The sequence below is a fragment of the Erinaceus europaeus genome, chromosome 16 (genome assembly GCF_950295315.1).
Source record: "Erinaceus europaeus chromosome 16, mEriEur2.1, whole genome shotgun sequence".
Classification (NCBI taxonomy): Eukaryota; Metazoa; Chordata; class Mammalia; order Eulipotyphla; family Erinaceidae; genus Erinaceus; species Erinaceus europaeus.
In genome coordinates this window covers 29,480,319-29,498,647 of record NC_080177.1, presented here as the reverse complement: position 1 = coordinate 29,498,647, position 18,329 = coordinate 29,480,319, and the positions used below count along the sequence as shown (strand labels likewise).

Below are 18,329 nucleotides of genomic sequence, written 5' to 3'. Positions count from 1 at the left end.
CTCTCTGTCTTCCCCATCTCTCTCAATTTCTCTCTGTCCTATCCAACAACAACAACAGTGGAAAAAAATAGGTTGTCAGGAGCAGTGGATTTGTGCTGGGCTAGCGTGAGGGTGTTTCTTCCCAGCACGTGCTCTCTGGGTTGGAGAGAGCTTGACCGGAGCCAACCTGGGCTGCTGCTTACTCGGAGATGTGGGAGAGGAACCAGGAACTCGTGGCAGAGAAGATTGCAATGCCTTTATTGATCAGAGACAACACCTTTATATATATCTTAAACCGGAAGTGGCAAGTCGGAAAAGGAAATGGCTAGGAGAGGGGGTGGAGAAAAGGAAAGAGCTCCAAGGTAGAAAGCTTCCATAGCAACTGTTGCGAAGGTTTTAACCAGTGGGATAAATTAATACCCTGCAGGCAGGGCGGGTCTCAGGCAAAACAATGATTATGTAAATAGACCATAGTGTCAACGATGGAGCAGAGCAGGGGGGTTGTCTGACAGATTTTTAGTGCAGGCACAGAGCCCCAGCCAGCGATGACCCTGCAGGCAAATTAAAAAAACAAACAAAGAAAGAAACAAACAAGCACTTAAAGTGAGATTATTAAAAATCAAAGACTAAGGACTCCAGCCCAGAACATATTGAAACTCAGGAACAAGATAAAAGACTACTACTAGATATTTTCATTCATACATGGAATCTAGAGATCTGATTTATGTGAACTTGCCAAAAAAAAAAAAAAAATCCAAACAGAAGCAAGCAAACTGTAGAACTTATGAGAACAATGGTAGTTATCTTTGGAGGTGGGAGGGTGGGGATACAGAACTTTGGTACTGGGTGTGGTGTGGAACTATACATTGTGATCTTGTAATCTTATAACCAACTACTAATAACATAAAAAAAAATTTTAAATAACGTGGTGGCAATGGTGTGGAATTGTACCCCTGTTATTTTATAATTTTGTGAATCACTAATAAAATATATTTTTTTAATTCAGGAGCCATAAAAAATAAATCCTATTTGCAAACAACAACAAAAAAACCCAAACAAAAACCAGAAACAACACTCAGCTTCTTCTTAGGAGAACTGCTTTAAAGATTAACTGGGTCCTCATGTGGAGAATTTATACACTGTGCATTGTAAGCGAGGGACACAACAAATATTTTAGGAATTCTACAACATAGCAGTGAACAGTATGTCCTCTGACACGGTATTATCTATGAATTGAGTCAAATGAGAAGGATTACTTATTCTCCCTAATCTGCCCCTTTAGCCTGTCCTTTTGGGACCTGGGTCAAACGAACATTGTAGAGTGGTTACTCATCTGTACATCTTGAATTTTGGTGAATATCCTCTCTTTTATCATTATGTTTCTGCTCCTTGCAGAGAGTATAGAAATAGTAGATGAGGGGCCAGGTAGTGGTGCACCTGATTAAGCACACACTTTGCAATGTGCAAGGGCCCAGGTTCAAACCCCCTGGTCCCCACCTGCTGAGGCAAACCTTCACAAGTGGTGAAGCAGGGCTGCAGGTGTCTCTCTGTCTCTTTTCCCCTCTACCTCTACTCCTTTTGATTTCTCTGTTTCTATCCAATATATATATATACGTATTATATGTATATAATACGTATATATATTATTGGATATATATATATTACTGGATATATATATTACTAGATATATATATATATATATATATTCACACACATATATATATAATGAACCAGACCAGTTGCATCATTTTAGTCTTTAGTTTGTACAACTGTCCAAGAAAGATGGTGATTTCAGCCTAACTTACTTTACAAAAATGATTCCTTTAAAATACGAACATTTATATTGGATTGAAATTCAGGAGGTAGGAAGTAGTGGCAAATGTGATAGAATGCACATATTACCATGCAAAACCATCAGGGTTCAAGCTCCCAGTCTCCTCCTCCAGGGGGAAAGCTTCACAAGCAGTGAAATAGTGTTCTAGGTATCTATTTCTCTCTCCCTTTCCCTACCAATCCCTCTCTAATTTTTTTCTTCTTTTTAAATTATTTATTTTTCCTTTTGTTGACCTTGTTTTTTATTGATGTAGTTATTATTGTTGTTGTTGGATAGGACAGAGAGAAATGAAGAGAGGAGGGGGAAAGAAAGAGAGACACCTGCAAACCTGCTTCACCGGCTGTGAAATGACTCCCCTGCAGGTGGGGAGCCAGGGGCTCCAACTGGGATCTTTACATCTGTCTTTATGCTTGGTGCCACATGCACTTAACCCGCTGAACTACCGCCTGACTCTTTTCTTTTTAAATTATTTTTTTCTTCTTTTTAAATTATCTTTATCTATTGTATAAAGATAGCCAGAAATCGAGAGGTGGGGGGATATTGAGAGGGAGAGAGAAAGAGACACCTGCAGTACTGCTTCACTCACAAAGCTCTCCTCTGCAGGTGGGGACCAGGGCTTGAACCTGGATACTTGTGCATTGTAACATGTGTGCTCAACCAGGTGTATCATGACCTGGACTCTATTTTTTCCCTTATTACAGAAAAGAAAGAAGAAACAAAATTTTTGAGGGGTACAACTTAGTGGTACAAAAAAGATAATGGGGAAACATGATTAAAATGAAAATTGCAAGGCTGATGCAGTTACAGAAAGAAGAAAAGATGAGGTTAGATCTTGTAGAAAGGCTTAAAGAACTACATTAAGGTAATTGTAGTTTATTATTAGGCAACAGAATAGGAAAATTATCTTTAAAAAGTACTAAAGTAAGGGCCAGGTGGTGGTGCACCTGTTTAAGCACAAATACCACAGTGCACAAGGACCCAGGTTCAAGCCCCTGGTCCTCACCTGCAGGGGGAAAACTTCATGAGTGGTGAAGCAGGGCTGCAGGTGTCTGTCTCTTTCCCTTTCTATCTCTTCCTCTCCTCTCAGTTTCTCTCTGTCTTTATCCAATAATAAATAAAGGATCTTAAATTAACAAAATTTTTTTTAAAAAAGTACTAAAGTTGGGGTGGGTTAGATAGCATAATGGTTATGCAAAGAGACTTTCATGCCTGAGGTTTCAAAGTCCCAGGTTCAATCCCCTGCACCACCATAAACCATAGCTACTTAGTGCTCTGGTAAAAAAAAAAAAAAAAAAAGAAATGTACTAAAGTTGGAGTTATTGTGTGTGTGTGTGTGTGTGTGTGTGTGTGTGTAATCTATTTTTCTATTTATTGGAGAGGAGAGAGAGAACCAGAACATCGCTCTGCCACATGTGATGCTGGGGACTCGATTACTGTGATGCTTGAGAGTCCAATACTTTACTCACAACATCACCCCCAGATCACCTGGAATTGTAATATATAGTCAGATTAATAGATTATTTATCATTGTGAAAATAGACTGAAACCAATTAGGAATAAGCAAGAAAGAAATTTATAAGGGTCTGATCAGGAGAGTGGCAAAGGAAAGGACAGAGATGTGAGATGTGATATATTCAGAAAATATCTTGATTTAGAGTGAAATCATGTGGACTCCGTTAAAGAGATGTCATATTCAGAGTTACGGTATGTCAAATATAAAGGAAATATGGAAAGGTTTTTTATTAAATTTTTTATTTATAAAAAGGAAACATTGACTAAGCCATAGGATAAGAGGGGTACAGCTTCGCACAATTCCTACCACCAGAACTCCGTATCCCATCCCCTTTCCTGGTAGCTTTCCTATTCTTTAACACTCTGGGAGTATGGACCCAAGGTCCTTGTGGGATGCAGAAGGTTGAAGGTCTGGCTTCTGTAATTACTTCCCCGCTGAACATGGGCGTTGACAGGTCGATCCATATTCCCAGCCTGTCTCTTTCTTTCCCTAGTTGGGAAGGGCTCTGGGGAAGTGGAGCTCCAAGGCACATTGGTGGGGTTGTCTGTCCAGGGAAGTCTGGTCTGCATCTTGCTAGCATCTGGAACCTGGTGGTTGAGAAGAGAGTTAACATACAAAGCCAAACAAATTGTTGACCAGTCATGGATGTAAGGGCTGGAATAGTGCAGTTGAAGATTTGGGGGGGGTGTCTCCATTTTGTAGATAGCTAGTCTGTGGCTATACTAGTTTGTTGTTTTTTTTTTTTTCCTTATGAAAAGGTTTTTTTTAGGGCAAGTGGGAGAGACTGTTGCCACACAAAGGTCTGGAACCAAAGACTTGAAGACATCTCAAGAGCTGAGATAATATGTTTTGTGTTGTTGTTGTTGTTGTTTTTTTTACGAACAAGAACCAGGTATGGGACATGGCACGAGAAAAACAGTAGATGAGAACTTTTTGTTTTTATCCTCAAACCAGTTTCTTCTTTTCTCCCTGTAGCTCTTGGGGAAGGACTGTATAATGATCCAGCATCAGGGCAAGCCAAAGTTAAGGAATCTGGGGAAAGGGAAAAAAAAAACCAAAATTGGGTAAATATCATTTTATAGCCAGTCTTTTAGAGAAGGGGGTTTGTTATAGTAAGCTATTTTTAAAAAAGGATGAAGATATTTAATTATTATTTTTAAAAAATATTTATTTCCTTTTTTTTTGCCCTTGTTGATTTTTATTGTTGTAGTTATTATTATTGTTGATGTCTCCATTGTTGGATAGGACAGAGAGAAATGGAGAGAGGAGGGGAAGACAGAGAAGGGGAGAAAAAGACACCTGCAGACCTGCTTTACTGCCTATGAAGGGACTCCCCTGCAGGTGGGGAGCTGGGGACTTGAACCTGGATCCAGTCCTTGCATTTTACACCATGTGTGCTTAACCCACTGTGCTACTGCCTGACTCCGTAATTATTTTTTTTAATGAGTGAGACAATGCTGCTCACCTGTGGGCTGTGGTGATACCAAGAATTGACCTTTGGGTGGATAGCTCCACAGGCATGTAAATATTGTGCTCTAGCATGTTTAATTCTCTCCAGTTATTGAGGAAATTTCTTAACCTTCAGGTAAAGTTCAACATTGCCACTTGATGTAATGAGGCATTACTTTATCCTAGATTGTTGGTATGCTTCTAAATCCTGCTTCTAAGACCCCTTCTGTTTCACTGGTTTAATCCCCCCTGCTTGGCACTGTATTCTATTTACATAACCACTGTTAACTAAGCACCCCCCTGCCTCTGGGACATTGGTTTAATCCTCACTGGTTCCCGCTTTTTTCTTTCTTTCCACCCCCTATCCTACTTACATCCTTTTCGGACCTTACTCTTCCACCTCAGGATAGAGAAGGACAAGATTGTGATTAGAGATAGCTTAGATTGTGCTGCATTCCACATGAATAAAGACTAAACTGCTTACCACTCAGCCATGAGTCTCTGGTCGTCTCTGTCTCCCACCTGTGAAGCTCAGCCTGGTACTAGATTCCTATTGAAGAGTAAAAAGTGTTTTCTTTGGATGTCAAGCCTAAAATGGAACTTTATTTCAACATCTGGACATAGTCGCCTATTCTGACACACCATGTCTTAGCATGTCATAACAAAACAAAGACTTTAAAATTTATATTGCACGCTAATCATTCCATTGTTTCCCCCAAACCTGTCCTTACATGGTTTAATGCCCTTGGTTACCCTCTAAGAGTAACAGAGATTGCCGGATGCTAAAATTACTGCTCAAAAGTGAACTGCCAGGTACTTCTGGAAGTGTTGCCATGGAGTAGCAGCAGAGTCCTTCTTACTTTCCCCAGTCAACTAGGAAAAGCAATGAAAATCACCTGAATACTCAAGAAAATATGACCAGAATTTCTTCAGAAACTCACCATGCCACAGGTGAGTGTACACATATGACTTGTGGACAGAAAAGAGGTGAGGGATAGATTCCCTCTAACTAAAAGGGACAGCTGGCACCAAACTGGGAGTTTGGCAGTTGAGGCACAGCACTTCTGGGTCAGCATTAAAGAAACACCTGGTAAAAAAAAGAGAAAGAAAGAAGGGAAGAAAGGAAGAAAGAAAATCACTTAAGCCACAGGTGAATACAGACACTTGTGGTTTGTTGGATGGAAAGGGGGTGAGGCAGCCATATCCAGGACTAAAAACTGGTGCTCAAGGTCGGCTGACACCAAATTGAGATATTGGCGGCAGTGGTGCACCACTTCCACATTTGAGTTTAAGCAACAAAGAACTGTTGCAATGCTCTGGCTCTCTCTCTCTCTCTCTCTAACATAAATAAATGAAAAAATATTTTTTAAAGTATGTTGTCACTTATTAATCTCTTCCCACCTCAGAAGAAATACTTCATTTCTGGAGAGATATATGAACTTGTTGGTGGTATTATGATATTTTTTTTCTTTTAATACTTGCTAGGGATAGCATGAAAAAAATCATTCAAAAGATATGACCACAGTGGGAATTTTGCAGTAGGGGAGAGATACTGAATTCTAAGTACAAATTTCAAGTGTGAGACAGGAGGAAAGCATTGCTCATCTCTGGTTTATGGTGATGCAGTTCTTTTAACAGTAGATTTAACCTGGGACCTCAGAGCCTCAGGCATGAAATAGTCTTCTGCTTGGAGTAGGACACCAAAGTAAAAACCCTGGGTAGAGGGTGAGGGTGGATGTTCAGCTTCACGGGGGGGTGGGGGGGTGGGAGGGTATGGTACATAGTCTTTTGGTGGTGGGAATGGTGTTTATGTACACTCCTATCAATTTGTAGTCAGATAAATCACTTTTTAATTAATATGAGGGGAAAAATCGAATGTCTCAAACTTTTTAAATCACAGACTGAGTCTTTTTAGTAGGCTGAGTCTTTCATATGTTGACTCTCTTAAAAGCTTAGACCAGGGAGAACAGAAGCAACTGGTAGCACAGCTATATACAAGTAATGTCAAAGGACAAATTATGGTGATGTTGTGTATGATACAGCAAATCCTAACAAAGGAATATTTCAAAGTTAACCCAACAGCCCAATAATGTGATTACAGCAATAAGTATCTATTGTCTTCTTAAATCCTAAGACAGCAGGAACCTCCCACTTCCTCTTTAGAGCCTATATTTCCCCCAGTCCTGGAACCTCTAGGGTGGGGCTCACTTTCCTGCATGCTTCTCTCAATTCATACAAAATGATATTGCATCCGCCGATCCCAACCTAATCAACACAGCGAGTACCACCTCAGCATGCTTCACTTCAGACTGTGTCCAGAGACATCAGGCATGGAATGTCAAGCCTTCACCCTCATTACTCGAGTGAGACCTTTCCTTTCATGGTATTCTCAAATTCCATTCCAGGAGGTTCAATTCCTAACAGAATCCTAAAACCTAGATATAGACCAGGTCCCGTAAGATAAAGCATATGTTCACATGTATCCATAAATTAGAGCAAAATATATACCTGAAAGCAAAAATACACAATAGTCTGTAGTGAGTATCAAGTTCATAATGAAATAATATCTACTTAGATACCCTCCTCACCTACTTCCTATTACAGTTCTCTCACTTACTCCAAAGCTAACCTCATCAAAGCAAGGACTGCAAAAGCTGAATAAGGGCAAGAGACTGGCATTCTTTAACAATGATTCTTTAGTCACTATCAGGCCACCCCGTCAGCTGGGGCTCTAATCGGGGAGTCCTGAGATTCCCAAACAGACATGATGGGCCTAGACCTTGAATAAGTCCCTCTCTCCATTGTTACCAGTCATTTCTATCAGGAACAACAAAATAGACCACTTTGTGGGCCCCCATAAGACCTTGCCCTCAACTTGGATCAACAATCTGAAGGGAGGATGGACAATATACTCTATGCTACACCTGAGGAAGATGGGTCCTGATATTGGGGCAACCTGGAATGTTCCTACTTATGACCACAGAATATGAGCTCAGATCTACAGGGATGCAGAGGTCACATAGGCTCCTAAGCTGAATATGGGGCCCAGATCACATCAGATTGATGGGGTTTACAGTTAACAATATTTATACCCTTTCCCATATTTGGGAGCTACTCTCTTCCCTGATCCAGCTTTCTGGTCCTTCTGCCAGCCATGACATCACCTCCCCAGACAATAATTAGGATCCAGCAGCTGCATATTAGATTTCAGGCTCAGGCAAAAAAATTAAAAAAAAACAACACAAAAAAAAATAGTATAGCCCCAGGCCCTTTGGAATATAACTAAAATATGCCTATGAGCTATCTACAAAACAGAGACACACCTCCCCCCCCCCCCCAGCTCTTTACCTGCACTATTTCAGCCTTTAGGTCCATGATTGATCTACAATTTGTTTGGCTTTGTATGTTAACTCTCTTTTCAGCCACCAGGTTCCAGATGCTAGCATGATGCCAACCAGACTTCTCTGGACAGACAACCACACCAATATGTCCTGGAGCTCTGCTTTCTCAGAGCCCTTCCCACTAGGGAAAGAAAGAGACAGGCTGGGAGTATGGACTGTCAACGCCTATGTTCAGCGGGGAAGCAATTACAGAAGCCAGACCTTCAACCTTCTGCATCCCACAAGGACCTTGGGTCCATACTCCCAGAGGGTTAAAGAATAGGAAAGCTATTAGGGGAGGGGATGGGATACAGAGTTCTGGTGGTGGGAACTGTGTGAAGTTGTACCCCTCTTATCCTATGGTTTAGTCAATGTTTCCTTTTTTTTTTTTTTTTTTCCTCCAGGGTTATTGCTGGGCTCGGTGCCTGCACCATGAATCCACCGCTCCTGGAGGCCATTTCTCCCCCTTTTTGTTGCCCTAGTTGTTGCAGCCTCGTTGTGGTTATTATTGTCATTGTTGACGTTGTTTTGTTGTTGGATAGGACAGAGAGAAATGGAGAGAGGAGGGGAAGACAGAGAGAGGGGGAGAGAAAGATAGACACCTGCAGACCTGCTTCACCGCCCGTGAAGCGACTCCCCTGCAGGTGGGGAGCCCGGGGCTCGAACCACGATCCTTAGCCGGTCCCTGCGCTTTGAGCCACGTGCCCTTAACCCACTGCGCCACCGCCCGACCCCCAATGTTTCCTTTTTATAAATAAAAATTTTTTTTAAAAGAAATAATCTTTTGCATATCCACTATACAATATCCTCAGTCCTATACAACAGATTTTTTTCTCCTTTCGTTGCCTTTTTAAAATTATTTTTGTGGTGGTCCAGGAGGTGGCGCAGTGGCTAAGGCACTAGACTCTCAAGCATGAGGTCCTGAGTTCAATCCCTGGCAGCACATGTACCAGAGTGATGTCTGGTTCTTTCTCTCTCTCCCCTATCTTTCTCATAAATAAATAAATAAAATCTTTAAAAAAAAAATTATTTTTGTGGTTACTATTATTGTTGCTGATGTCATTGTTGTTGGATAAGTCAGAGAGAAATGGAGAGAGGAGGAGAGAGAGACACCTGCAGACGTGCTTCACCGCTTGTGAAACGACCCCCCCTACAGGTGGGGAACCGGGGGCTGGAACTGGGATCCTTCAGCTGGCCCTTGCGCTTCACGCCATGTGTGTCTAACCTGCTGCGCTACCACCTGACCCCCCCACAATAGATTTTTATGCGTGAGGCTTGCCCATTCGTGGTTCAGTGCCCAGCACCACTGTGAATCAGAGCTGAATAGTACTCTGGCTAAAACAAAACAAGTATCTGTTGTTTACTTCTCTTTTCATGTTACTTTGTTTGCTAAGCAAAATTATTTATTTTGAAAAGATAACATTTTCTTAAATTCGGAACAAAAAGAAACAACCAGGTAAAATAATAATACCTATCCCTTTAACTAAGAAATTCTAATGACTTAGAAGTAGATCATGTTGTTATCACATAATGAAGTAATTGGGTGTATGACTTAATAATGACAAAACAGAGGGAAAGCAAGCAGTGAACTAATGTTACTTTCCATTGAATTCTGAGGGAAATTAAGGATACTTCCAATTCAAAACTGTAAGCATGCAATCCAGGCATGGCACAGACTTGCTTCTTTAATTGAAGTGAACCCAACAACAGATGGAAAGGATTCACACTCCAGGGGAACAGCAAACGACAAAGTGGTTGTCCCCATGAAAAAGTCACAGGGAAATCATGCTTTTGATGTTTCTGGCTTGGCACATTCCCAGATGTTCAAGATTTGGCTTGCTAAAGTATGCTTTAGTGGGAGTCGGGCAGTAGTGCAGCGGGTTAAGCACAGGCGGTACAGCATAAGGATCCCGGTTCGAGCCCCCGGCTTCCCACCTGCAGGGGAGTTGCTTCACAGGCGGTGAAGCAGGTCTGCAGGTGTCTGTCTTTCTTTCCCCCTCTCTGTCTTCCCCTCCTTTCTCCATTTCTCTCTGTCCTATCCAACAACAACGACATCAGTAACAACAATAATTACAGCAATAAAACAACAAGGGCAACAAAAGGGAATAAATAAATAAAATAAATATTAAAAAAGTATTCTTTAGCATGTAACTAATTCTTTGTTGCTAGTAGGGGCTGGGACTGTTTCTCCATATATCAACTGAGCTTTGTCAAAATCACTTTTATAATAAGAGAGCAGCTAAGAGAGGTTGCCATGTCTTCTCCACTCTCCATCTCCTACTTAAGTGATGCAAAAATTATCCCCACATGGGCAGGGGTAGAAATTTCCTTGTCATATTGGAAACCCTCTATTTCTACCTCGTGAAACACTGCCATTGTTACTGTGCCCAACAAAGAGTTGTCACTCTAGCTGTTCCATGTGGATGCTGCTCACGATAGAAACTTCTTTGTAGTCTAAGCAAAATTATTTAGTTTTCAGTTTGTATCCCAGAGAATGAACAATCTTCATTTCAGCATTTCAGTTTTTTCATCCTATCACTAATAAGACCATAGAATGAGCAGAATTGGTCAGTGGTGACTGCACAGTGTCACCCTCCACAACCTATAGTATAGTATCTTTGTCTTCTCTGTATATGCACCGGATGTACATGTAAATTGTGTGTTCCCCTACCAAGCTTGCCCACCTTTGTCCCTCATAAATATGCTTGATTTTTCCTGGAGAACTTACAAGTATATATATAGACTATTATGCTACCCCAACTCTACTCAGTATAAAATAGACTCCACTTCCTCTTTAAGACTATCTGTATGCTTCCCAACTTATAAGTTGCTTTTTTTTTTTTTTGCCAATAAACTCCTGCCTGCAAACAAACAAAAAGAAAAACCAACTGCTTTTCTCCTCAGCTCTTCCCTTCATTGTTGACAAGATATAATTTGTATTCACAGTTGATGTTTGTATTTGACCTATGGTCAAATTCTCCTCATCTGTATTTGGCAGAAATCTAACTCAAACTATCAGTAGTTGAAATACGTAAGGACTTTTGGTCTATTTAACTGGGCTATGCAAGATTGCTTCCAGCTTTAATTTCAGCTGCAATCTGTCTCAAGCAATGCTGTGTTACACTCTCTTTCAGCATTTACCTTCCACCTCACCTCCCTCTCCTCTGTTAGTGTTTTTTCTAAATCTGGCAATAGTGATGAAGAAGTGTTGTGATGTCTCTCCTTCTTTAGCTCTCTTTTCCTCTCTGAAAACAGTTTTGGTCATTACTACTCTAATTTTCTTCTTGACTTCTGTTTTGATTTATAAATTTAATAGCTTAATAACTCAAATTTTCTTTCTTTGAAAATATTTATTTATATGTTTACTAATGTATGAGAAAGAACCAAATTATTATATGCATTATTTTGGCATATGTGATGCCAGGAATCAAACTCAAAACCTCTTCCTTACAAGACTAGTGCTCTACCTGCTGTGTCTCCTAAATTCTAATTTTGTACCTCCAGTGTCACTCAGAGTTTCCTTATGTTTACAAAATTTAATCTTCAGTACATGTTGTGTTGAAGGCAGGGCAGTATATATGGCCTTTGGAAGATAAAATTTGTGCACAGATAGAAGTAGATTAAACTCCTAATACTCTTATTTACTAGCTGTGTGACCTTGAAGTAGATAATGATGCTTCCTGCAAAGGGATTTTGTGAAGAATATATGACTCTATATAAACAATTCAGCATAGTGCTTGCTCTGTAGGAAACCATTTAATAAATTATAGTCATTATTGTTGATCCTCTTTTCTTTACAACCTGTAAAACTACAGTTTCTCCTTTGAAATGTTATAGTAGCTTCTGAGATTTTTTTGAAGTTTCTATTTTTCAATTTATTTATAAAATAGAAAATATTGACAAAACCATAAGTTAATAAGGGTGCAAATTCCACACATTTCCCGTCACCAGAGTTCTGTATCCCATCCCCTCTATTGGAAGCTTTACTATTCTTTCTTGGGAGTGGACCCAGGATCATTTTTTAAAAATATTTATTTATTGGGGGTCGGGCAGTAGCCCAGCGGATTAAGCGCATGTGGTGCAAAGCTCAAGGACTAGCTTAAGGATTCGGTTGGAACCCAGCTCCCCACCTGCAGGGGAGTCGCTTCACAAGCGGTGAAGCAGGTCTGCAGGTGTCTATCTTTCTCTTCCCCTCTCTGTCTTCCCCTCCTCTCTTGATTTCTCTCTGTCCTATACAACAACAAACGATATCAACAACAATAATAATTACAAGGCTACAACAAGAAGGGCCACAAAAGGGGAAAAAATTATTTATTTTCTCTTTTTTTGCCCTTGTTTTTTATTGTTGGTGTAGTTGTTATTGTCGTCGTTGTTAGATAGGACAGAGAGAAATGGAGAGAGGAGGGGAAGACAGAGAGGGCAAGAGAAAGACACCTGCAGACATGCTTCACTGCCTGTGAAGGGATTCCCCTGCAGGTGGGGAGCCGGGGCTGGAACCAGGATCGTTAAACCAGTCCTTGTGCTTTGCGCCACATGCACTTAACCCGCTGCCACATGCACTTAACCCGCTACCCGGCAGACTCCTGTGAACCCAGAATCATTATGGGGTGAAGAAGGTGGAAGGTCTAGCTTCTGTAATTGCTTCTCCACTAAGTATGGGCATTGGCAGGTCGATCCATACTCCCAGCCTGTTTCTATCTTTCCCTAGTGGGGCAGGGCTCCAGGAGGGATGAGGTTCCAGGGTCCTTTGCCCAGGGGAGTCAGGTTGGTGTCATGGTAGCATCTGTAATTTGGTGTCTGAAAAGGTATTATGATATAAAGAAGGACATTTTTTAAAAATAATCTGAAGCCTAAAGGCAAGAATACAGTAGATGAAATTTGAGGTTTCCATTTTGGTAACAGCTAGTGGTCTATTTTAGGTATATTTCAAGGGGCCCTTGACTTTACTAATTTTTGCCTGAGCCTGACAGCTAACATGCAGGTGGGCCAAATGTATTATCTGGGAAGATTGTATCAGGGTTGGAAATAGGACTAGAAAGTTATATCAGGGAAGAGAGTAGCTCCCAAGTCTGGAAAGGTATATAAATACCATTAACTCTAAGCCCCATTGATTTGATCTGGGGCCTATATTCAGTGCAGGGGTCTATGTAACCTCTGCATCCCTGTAAGTCTGAGCTCGCATTCTGTGGTCACAGCTAGGAATGTTCTAGGCTACACCCATTGCCAGACCCATCTTCCTTGAGTGGTAGAGGATTTCGATCCAAACCCCCTTCAAAGAATGTGGCAGTCCCTACCATTGTTGATCCAAATTGAGGGCAAGTTCCTATGGGGGCCCACATTGGTGTCCATTATGTTGTTCCTGATGGAGATGACCAGTGACCGTAGAGAGAGGGATCTGTTAGAGGTATAGGCCCATCATATCTGTGTGGGAATCCCAGGATTCTCTGACTAGGCCCCAGGTGGCCTGGTTGTAAGCAAAAGAGCCATCATTAAAGTATGCCAGTCTCTTGCCCTTATCCAGCTTTTGTAGTCCTTACTTTTCTGACAAGTTTAGCCTTGGAGTGATTAAAGGAAGAGAAATAGGAAGTAGGTGAGGAGAGTATCTAGATCTAAGTTGAAACTATTTGATTAAGTACTTTATGTTGTATTTTTTAGTTCTTTCTACTTGCTTGTTGCACTTATTGGGTCACTGAAAACTATTGTGTATTTTTGCTTTAAGGTATATATTTCTCCCTAACTTATGGATACATGTGCTCTGTCTCTTGGGCTGTGGTTCATATCTAGGTGTTGGGGCTTTGTTAGGAAGTGCACTACCCAAAATGGAATTAAGGAGTGTCAGGAAATTGTGAGGATGTGTTAGAGCCTGGCAGGGTTTGACCTGAGGAGTGCGTCTATCTTGTCAGTCTCTCTCTCTACTGAGAAGTTGAGCAAGAAGGGACAGGAGTAACCCCAAAGGTTTGCCTCATCTTACCAGACTCCCTGCCTCACAAAGCACCCTGCATTCCTGATACTATGGTCTGCTCCCTTATTATCTATGTAATCATTGTTTTGCCTGAAAGATCCCCACCTGTTCCATTCCTTTGATCTATCTTCTTTCTACTCTCAAGACCCTCCCTGCCTGCAGGGTATTATTATTTATACTACCAGTTAAAACCCTCACAACAGTTGCTAAGGAAGTTACCTTTCCCAGCCCCTTTTGCCTTTCTCCACCCCTTTCCAAACCATGTCAAGCCATTTCTGTTTCCAACTTGCTTCCCGGTCCGACCTTTAAAAACCTGGGCTCCCTGATCAATAAAGAATTGAATTGCCTCGTTGCCACAAGCTCTGTTCATGAGTCTTCTCCCTCACGTCACTGAGTGAGGAGCAGCCCAGGCTGGCTCCGGTCACATTCTCTCCAACCCAGAGTGTACGCACCTGGGAAGAGGCACCCCCACATTATCCCGGCAAAGGAATCCTATGAGTTACGAATGGTCTTACCAGAGCACTGGAGGTGAAGGGTTGACATTGCAAGCCTGTTGTCTGTGAAAACAGTCTGAAGTGAAACATGTTGAGGTGGTACAGGTTGCATTGAGTAGGCTGAGATCAGCAGATGCAGTATCAATTGGTATGGGTCAAGAGAAGCCTGTTGAAAAATGAACCATGCCCCAGAGGTTCCAAGACTAGGAGAAATATGGGTTTTATAGAGGATGGGGAAGATTCTTGTTGTCTTAAGGTTTAAGAAGGCAATAAATAGTTTTTTTTTTTAATAATTTATTTCTTTATTGGGGAATTAATATTTTACATTCAACAGTAAATACAATAGTTTGTACATGTATAACATTCCCCAGATTCCCATTTAACAATACAACCCCCACTATGTCATTCATCATTTTTCATGGACCTGTATTCTCCCCACCCACCCACCCACCCACCCCAGAGTCTTTTACTTTGGTGTAATACTCCAATTCCATTTCAGGTTCAACTTGTGTTTTCTTTTCTAATCTTGTTTTTCAACTTCGGCCTGAGAGTGAGATCATCCCATATTCATCCTTCTGTTTCTGACTTATTTCACTCAACATGATTTTTTCAAGGTCCATCCAAGATTGGCTGAAAACGGTGAAGTCACCATTTTTTACAGCTGAGTAGTATTCCATTGTGTATATATACCACAACTTGCTCAGCCACTCATCTGTTGTTGGACACCTGGGTTGCTTATTATTATAACCAGATTACTTGGAAATTTGGTTGACTTTGAAAGTCCCATTGTTAGGATTTTCTGTATTGCACACGACCTCACCATGATTTATGTTGTTTAATGCTATTTACATATAGTTCTATCTAATATAGTGACTCAGCTAGTTGCTTCTGGTTTCTCTGTTTCTTTGTTTTTTAAGCTCCTTTTTGCTGGCTTACAGATGATTTATAATTTTCCATTTTGGTTCCTTTTTGACCCCTCCTTTATAATTTATCTCCTATAAGTCTGAAAATCCTGTTTCTGCTTAGAATTTGAAGAGTTTGCATCAATTTTGGGGGAGAATCTGTCTCCTTACTGCTTTCAGATCTTCATCTTGACTCCGCCTTCCAGCTTCTAAGAATTTTATTTTCTCACATTCCTTACATTAGTTTCCTGTCACTGAAAGAAAATTTGCTTGAGTAATTTGCCAAAATAAATCAGTATCTTTTTTGAAGAAAAACTGGTTTAGAAGGTACTCTGGAGCTGGAAAGATAGCACTAGCCACAGGCCAACAGACTTTCATGCTTGAGGGACTAGCAATTCAATCCCTTGCATTACCATAAGCTTGAGTTAGAGCTCTGGTAAAAAAATAAAAATAAAGTAAAATGAATTTTTTTGTGTCAGTTTTATTTAGAATTGGCATTTAAAGCTGGCAGTTATGAAATACACCAAACAAAGAGGACTTGTCTGTAAAATGCACAAATGGCCATAAAAAAAAAAAAAAGGAATTACAACACACAAGTTAGAAACTTGTAACCTAAGTTGAATTCTGTAGTTATTGTTACAATGTCTCAGCATATTTTTATGAAATGGAAAAAGGTGAAGTGTGGTATATTATGAAACTACAGGAAACATAAAAATGACACACTAGAAAAATAAGTGTTGTTTTTAGTTGGAGCTATCTATGGGTGTGGTACCCATATGATAAACTTTCTGTGTTGAATTGATTAGATAAGAATTTTTAATTTCAGTTGAGAAATACCATAGAAAGTCTCTATTACATTATGTTTATTTTTTTCTGCCAGTAAATTTAAGCAGATGTGTAACTAAAAGTGTCAGGTATTGCTGTAAGACTATTATCCTGTGTTTATTATTAAAATAGTTGTACAAAAACATTTTTGGTGCCATTAACTTGTGAAGAACCTTGACTAGTGAAGATTTACTTTTACCCCTCTTATTGTATGCAGTAACATTCTAGTGAGAATTAACCATAATCTAAAAGATTTTATATTAGTGTTTCACATTTGTTTTACATTGCATATCAGAAATTTTTTATATATATCATTAGAGTATCCAAACATTAGGAATTGTAAAGAAAAAAGTAAGGCAGTCTCTGACTACTGAGTTTTGCTCCTGATGGGTTAAAAAGAAGCACTTTTTAAAAAGTTGTACTTGTTCAAAGAACCTAATACTTATTGGAATAAAGCTAAATCACTATGCATATTAAAAATAACCCAACTAAGTAATTAGCTGAATCTCATACTTGTTCAAATAGAATTGCCTATTAAATGTAGATAAACTTGCTAGTGTCATCTGAGTTTAGCTGAAAGCTAAAAGATTAATTCACTTGAGCTGTCTTTTGTCAAGTCTTTGTTTTCAGTAATTTAGGGTACATTAACAAAGAAAGGGATACACAGTTTAAAGAAGGATTAGAGTGGTGAAAATAGTTGTTTATGTTTCAAAGAGTGCTTTCAATCTTTTATTCCTTATAATCTAAGGTGATTATTTTGTTTAACACTTTTTTTAGGTACTGATGTTGATGGTACCTCTCAGTGTGTATCAGCTTTTATTAATTTATTTTTTCACTGACTGTATTAGCTTAACTTCTTTTGTAATTCTAGCTTTTTTGACATCCTGCATTCACATGTGGCTTTTGATGTGTCCTTTCTGTTGTTCACACAGGAAAGCTAACTTTCTTTTCCTTTTTAATAAAATCCATGCTAACATGTTGAGGGCACTAGTGGAAAAAATAGAGTTGTAATGACCCCATAGTTACATTCATTGTAACTTTAAGAACTCCTGGAGAGTGTTTCCTTTGGTAAGTACCTCTAACAGACCCTATAAAATTGTCTCTTTGCTTATGTGTAAACACATATCTCATACAAGTAGAAATATAAATATGAAATAAGGTGGTCTTTTTTTTTTTTCCCGAGTACTGCCCAGCTCTGGTTTATGGTGGTAGGGGAGCTGAATCTGGGACTTTGGAGGCTTTAGGCTTGAGATTCTCTTTGCATAACCATTATGCTATCTACCCCTACCCTCAAATAAGGTCTTCACAAAATAAAATTGGGAGCTGGGTAGTGGTGCACCCAGCTGAACACACACATGACCGTGCATATAGATCCAGTTTCAAGTACCAACTTTAGAGGAGTGGTCTCCAAACTTTTTTTGCACATTTTCTTTATTTCTCTATTATGTACATATAATTTACTATAGTGATAAATCATATGCATTATATAGTATATATATTTTTTAAGGATGAAATAAAAAGCAAAATAAACATGTGCTTAATGGTTTATTTGTGCACCCCAGTGAGAATCTTTAAAAAAGAAAAAGGGGGGTCAGAAGGTAGTGCAAGAGATTTAGCGCACGTGGTGCAAAGCGCAAGGACTAGCTTAAGGATCCCAGTTTGAGCCCCTGGCTCCCCACCTGTAGGGAAGTTGCTTCACAGGCAGTGAAGCAGGACTGCAGGTGTCTGTCTTTCTCTCCCCCTCTGCCTTCCCCTTCTCTCTCCATTTCTCTCTGTCCTTTCCAACAATGATGACATCAATAGCAACAACAATAGCTATAACAATTAAAAAAAAGGGCAACAAAGGGGAAAATAAATTAAAAAAAGGAAAAAGAAAGATTTAAGAGTAAATAGTAGAGGGAAAATAAGGACTAGTGTTGGGGCAGAGACACTGAATTCTGGTGGTGGGTGTGGTATGGAACTATACACTGCAATCTTACAATCTTATAATC

The 18,329-nt window shown here is 40.0% G+C and overlaps 1 pseudogene; it reads right to left on the bottom strand.

The window, feature by feature from the left end:
* Positions 1 to 10,295: 10,295 nt before the first annotated feature.
* LOC103120495 (diphthamide biosynthesis protein 3-like) lies at positions 10,296 to 10,531 on the bottom strand (annotated as a pseudogene).
* Positions 10,532 to 18,329: the final 7,798 nt, after the last annotated feature.